Source organism: Mus caroli, unplaced genomic scaffold (genome assembly GCF_978045245.1).
Source record: "Mus caroli unplaced genomic scaffold, Mus_caroli_1 scaffold_19, whole genome shotgun sequence".
Classification (NCBI taxonomy): Eukaryota; Metazoa; Chordata; class Mammalia; order Rodentia; family Muridae; genus Mus; species Mus caroli.
This window is the reverse complement of record NW_028227274.1, coordinates 20,390,227-20,396,351: the sequence shown is the minus strand read 5'-3', so window position 1 is coordinate 20,396,351 and position 6,125 is coordinate 20,390,227.

Below are 6,125 nucleotides of genomic sequence, written 5' to 3'. Positions count from 1 at the left end.
GACCCAGCCTTTCTGCAACAGAAATGCCTCTTTTGTCACTTAATGAGGAACTCTGAGAACTTAGTAGGAATACCTCCCACACCGACTTCACCTTTGTAACAAGGAGCCACAGCAATGTAAGTCACATCTGTCACAAGACTGTGATTGAAGTCAATAGACTGGGAAGAGTGAGCAATGGTTAAAAAAAAAAAGTCTTGGTACTTAAGAGTGCTAAGCTTGCATTGTGTCCCTTGTAAAGTCTAGGATACATTAGTAGTAACTAATTGTGCAGCAGGGGAAATATCCTGGCCTATTGGAACAGAACTTGTGAGTGACAGTAGGTGCCTGAGAACTGGCTGAATGACAGCATAGAAGTATACATAGCAAGGTGGCATAGGAAGTATACATAGGGGCCAGAGGACTCTTTTTGCATAAGAAATGGTGAAGAGCAAATTAAAACTTCAGAGAATGTTTTTTGCTTTTCTATTATTTTTTATTTTATTTTTATTAATTATTTTATTTATTTACCCATATACCCACTCCAGCCTCACCTCTCTAGCATCCTCCTACACTCGGCATCGAGCCATTACAGGACCAAGGGCCTCCCTCCCACTGATAACAGATGAGGCAGTCCTCTGCTACATATGCAGTAGGAGCCATGGACCAGCCCATGCATACTCTTTGGCTGGTGGTTTAGTCCCTGAGAGTTCTGAGGGGTATGGTTAGTTGATATTGTTCTTCCTATGGGGATTGTCTTCCCTTCTGCCTGGGTGTATTATTCTTTTTTGTCCCTACATTTCCTTTAGACAGGAAAAGTTCGGGTTTAAAAATGTTAAGATGGTTGAGTGCCCTGATCCCTCAGTTAGGGGCCATGCCTATCTACTGGAAGTGGTCTCTTCAGGTTCTATCTCTCCACTTTTCTTTATTTTGTCTAGTGTCATCCCCACTGGGTCCTGGAAGCCTCTTCCATCCCTGGGAATTTCTAGTGCACCCATGTTCCCCACCCTCCCACTGCTACGTATTTTTTTTTCTATTCATTCTCCTTACCTTCTGGACTTCTCTCCTGTCTTTTCCTATACCTCCCTCCTCTCTTCCACCCAGGTCACTAATTCTGCTCAGAAATAACACTGTCACAAAAGCAAGGGCAGAGAGAGTAATTTAAATCTACTATCAGCAGAATTGGAAACTATTCTTCTACCTGGGTGTATTATTCTTTATCAGGATTCTGATTTATGACCACGGGTTACTTAGATGGGAAGAGATATGATATTCAGAGGAAATGGCTGTAAGAGCTCAGAATAGTCTAGGAGCAAGAAGAGTCCAGTGGGACAGTAACTCATTCTTTACTGCTGAGAATCCATCAAAGGTAACTGTTGCCTTCCCACTGTGGAGACACGGTGGGAGTCTGTGACACATGGGCCAAGCTTAGAAGTCATCCCTTTCAGCAAAATCTTGCTAGTGTGTGCAATGGTGTCAGCATTTGGAGGCTGATTATGGGATGGATCCCCAGGTATGGCAGTCTCTAGATGGTCCATCCTTTTGTCTCAGCTCCAATCTTTGTCTCTGGAACTACTTCCATGGGGGTTTTGTTCCCAATTCTAAGAAGGAGCAAAGTGTCCACACTTTGGTCTTCGTTCATATTGAGTTTCATGTCCGGGGCCTAGCAAACACAGAAATGGATGCTCAGAGTCAGCTATTGGATGGATCACAGGGCCCCCAATGGAGGAGCTAGAGAAAGTACCCAAGGAGCTAAAGGGTTCTGCAACCCTATAGGTGGAACAACAACATGAACTCACCAGTACCCCCCGGAGCTCGTGTCTCTAGCTGCATATGTATCAGAAGATGACCTAGTCGACCATCAGTGGAAAGAGAGGCCCCTTGGTCTTGCAAACTTTATATGCCTCAGTAGAGGGGAATGCCAGGGTCAAGAAGTGGGAGTGGGGGGAAGAAGAGAGGGGGCAGGGAGGATTTGGAGAACTTTTGGGGTAGCATTGGAAATGTAAATGAAGAAAATACCTAATTAAAAAAAAAGAAAAAGAAGTGATCCCTTCTGAGTTGTGCAACATGAACTCTTGGCTATAGAATGGTGGTATTCCCGAATGTTAGAGTTCCAAGAAGCTTTATGTGTTTACGAACACATTCCACATTTTAGGCATTCCTTAAATTTCTGATGTGGAGACAGACATAACAAATGTTAGCTAACACTCACTCTCCTGAGCAGTGGCTGAGCTGTGTGAAAAGGGGTCTCTGAGAAGTTGATTAGTTCTCTTAAATTAATCAACAAATCCAATTCTGTGTTTTTAAAGGAGTAATACACTATGCAAGTTCCAAACATGAACAGAAAGTACTCATATCTTCTGAGCCGATTTCTCCACAACCAACAAATTTCATGCATTCCCACCGTCCAATATTGGGAGGCAGTCCAGTTATTCTGAGGTGGAATCAATCACACTTTGTTTTTTGTTTATTTGTTTTGTTTTTTAAAAGAAAAACATACCAAGAAATGGTGGTCAAGTTGAAGAAAACCCAATATAAGATGTGGTTGTAAAAAAACATATCTAATTTCTTTGATTAACTCTTATTCTGAGACATTCAACTGTGAATTTTCACAAGGTAGCCCCATTTTTCTTTTATCCATGTGACATACTGCCAAATAATATGCTTAAGTTAAATTCCAAGGTGCAGTTCTAACCTCTCCCATGACACCCCCAGTATGCAGACCAGGGATAACAGTGATTGTTCTATAGCAACCCATACAGATAGGTGCCACATGGTGATACATGCTATGGAAACAGGTAAATTATATCTGAGATTATATTTTTATTTATGCAGTTTAAATAAGTTAACACATCATGGGCTACCTTAGCGTCACCTAGAAGGCTTAGGTTTAAATAAACAACCTTGCCCTAGTGTCAAAAACTGTCATTCGTCCCTTTCATGTGTCTTTCTTTGTTTAGTTTTTTTAACCTAAGTTTTTGTTTCCTGTTTTCAAAACCTCTAAAAGCACTTATATAAGCCAGGCAGATCCATAGTCCTGTGAGTCACACTGTCCTTGTGCTGTGAAGTGCCTCTGTTGTAACAAAAGCCACAGCTTCACCTTCCCTTGCACTCAGCCCAAGCCATCAACCCTGAGAGTCTTGGTAACTAATGCTGCTTCAAGTCAGAGTTCAGCACAGAACACCACTGTCCTACAGGCCTTTTGCTCGGGTCTAAGAAGGGTCCCCTTAAGGAAGAACTTAGCTGCACTATTGAAAAATAATACAAGAATGATTTTCCTCGCTTTTCGCCAAAAGTACTATCAGCCTAGAAGAGAAAACTCTCAATATTTTGAGTACTATTAGATGCTACTTCAGACTTGTCATTCATAAGTCAGAGGGTTGAAACAACTTGATGGTTCAAGTACAAAAGATCAATGGATATACAAGGACCTGGCCCAGATATCTCTGATAATGGGTTCATTGAATCATGGGTGTGCTCTCTGGTCACACATTTTCTAAATGTATAATTAATATGTCCATGCGCGGCATTGCCAGGAGACCATGATAACATGTCTCAGATCATTTGACTCCCAGCTCTTTGTTGATATAACATGCTCCTGCATCTCCATCAGGAAAATTGTCTACTTTCTGATCTGTTCTCACTGAGTAGATATTACACAACACTTTATGTTTCTTGAATTAAGATATTGTCCTCAATATCTTAAAATAATGTGATATGCTCTAGAATATCAAATTGATGAAGAGTTGGGAAAATTATAACATGACAAAGAATAAAAGACTTCCCTGACTTGGGAAGCGACAATCATTGTTATGTTGTTGGACTTCCTGTAATTGACTTATTACTATCCAAATTCCCAGCCCCACCAAAATGAAAATGATAATACAGGAGGAACTGTGGAGTGTAAGCCTGTCTTGTTCTACTCATGCTGCTATAAGTAGTGATTTGAATGATAATGCTCCCCCATCCCATAGGCTCATGACTTTATACACTTGGTTTCCAGATGTTGACCCTGTTTGTGGAGGTTTAGGAGGTATGGCTCACTAAAGTATGTCACTTGTGGGGAGACTTTGTGAGCCTAAGGTATATACCTTACTCCCAGTTCACTCTCTTTGCTTTCTTGTTATAGTTCAAGATGTAATCTAAAAGTTTGCTGCTCCAACTACTATGATCCCTACTGTGCCTGCCTCTTCCTGTGACAGTGATGGACACTATTCCTCCAGAAACATAAGCTCAAATAAACCATCCCTTCTATAAGTTGTCTTGATCATGGTGTTTTATACAGAAATGAAAAAATAACTAATATACCATAAATACCATAAACTATGAACATTCATTTCTCTAGTTCTGGGGATTGGGAATTCCAACACCAAGGTGAGACAGCAAATCCTATTTCTTACTAGACCTGGTTTTTCACTGAGTGCCTGACTCCTACCTCTGTTCAAGGTGAGCTGCCTATGCCCTGGCCTACTTGCTTCCTGACCCTACCTGCCTTTGGGGGTTGGAGGTGAAATGGTACAGAATCCATAACACAGACTCTGTGAGCAGGTGAGAAGTGTGGCAGCAAGCTCATCTAAATGCAGTGGCAAGCTCCTTCAATACCCTCCACCCATTGGTCCCAAGAAAGCATCTCTTCTAAACAGCAGCTCCCAATTAGCTGGCATTGTCTGTGCCAGCAATTCTTGGTCTGTCAGGCAGTCAGTCCTCAATTAGGTCCTCCTGCAGAGGATGCCTTGGCAGCTGTACCCTTCTCCCTCTCCTCCAGTGTTTACATAGAGGTGGCTCCTACCATTTCTCCTACAAAGGTGGATGGGGCAAAGGTTATCTAAGTACTCAGGAGGCTGAAGCAGGACGACTAAGTTTGAGGCCAGCTGGGAAGGCAGAGAAACATGAACAAATGATATAGAACAAATGTTGCTAGAATGCTCCCTGCTCCTAGTAGGGGTGCTTGATCCTGGGATCTCAAGTTACTATGTACAAAATGCATCCTATAAAAAAACAGGGTTTTGTCATAACAACCAAGTAAGAAAGATGATCAGGAGCAATAGCAACTTGTCACTGTGGTGGAAATAGCAAACTTGAGATTGGATTTAGTAGGCTCAAAGGACATCATTGAGTGTCATGAAGGTGTGGTTTAGATCTCCACACTGGTCACTTCTTTTTCATTCCCCTTTCCCCGGTTTGCAACTCACAGTATGACCTCATATGGGGGGAGGTATATCCTCTGTCACATAATGAAATAAAATGCCCACAAGTGGTATAGAAATGCATTGGCTATACATATTGATGGAGGTGACAAGAGAATGTCACCATGCCATCACCCTTTATGGATGATTAATATAGGTAGAATCAAAGCATAAAAGTCAAAACAGGAAATACCATATTGGGTGGAGTAATTGAGTCTGATTACTACTGAGAGCTGGTACTGCTACCAGACATTTGCTACTGGGTCCCCCTAGACCGCAGAATATGTCTTCCTGCAGCAACTCATGGTGATAAAAGCAAACAAGCGTTGTTAACAACTGTGACCCCCAGAGGACTAAAGCAACTAAAGTTTTCTCATATTAAACAAGCAATCCAAACTCAAAGAACATTCTAAATAGGAGCTGGAGTAGGAAGATAAACTATGGATGTATGTTAAGTCTTGCAGGAGCTGAGACTAGTATTATGTTATAAGTCAGTTGTACACACTGCAGACAACCACCATTGTGAAGGGCCTTTGGTAGGTCCAACATGAGAAGCTGGTAGGTCTCTACAGTAGAAGGGCCATGCCATTCTAGACTCTCACCTGCTCTGATTCAGCTCCTTCTGCCCATATTTTAATCCCAGCTACCCTGGTGATACGTGCATGTTAAATTGTACGCACTGAATATCCCTCATCTTCTGCTGAGAAGTTTTACAATTATTTGTGTGTTAACCAAACCCACTCAGGGCTCACATGCTTGGGGAAGCCTGCAATCACAGTAGGCACTCTTGAATCAGAGTTCAGGAGCTAATGGATCAACAATTCTCTTTCTACTGAAGCAGAGAGAATTTTAAGGCCCAGTGTTCAGCACCTGAACAGATCCTAACTCGGGAAACTCCCATAGGAATAAGTTTGATGCAACCCACTCCCAAATTGGCTTTTGTTCCTTCCCTTTTCACTTGTG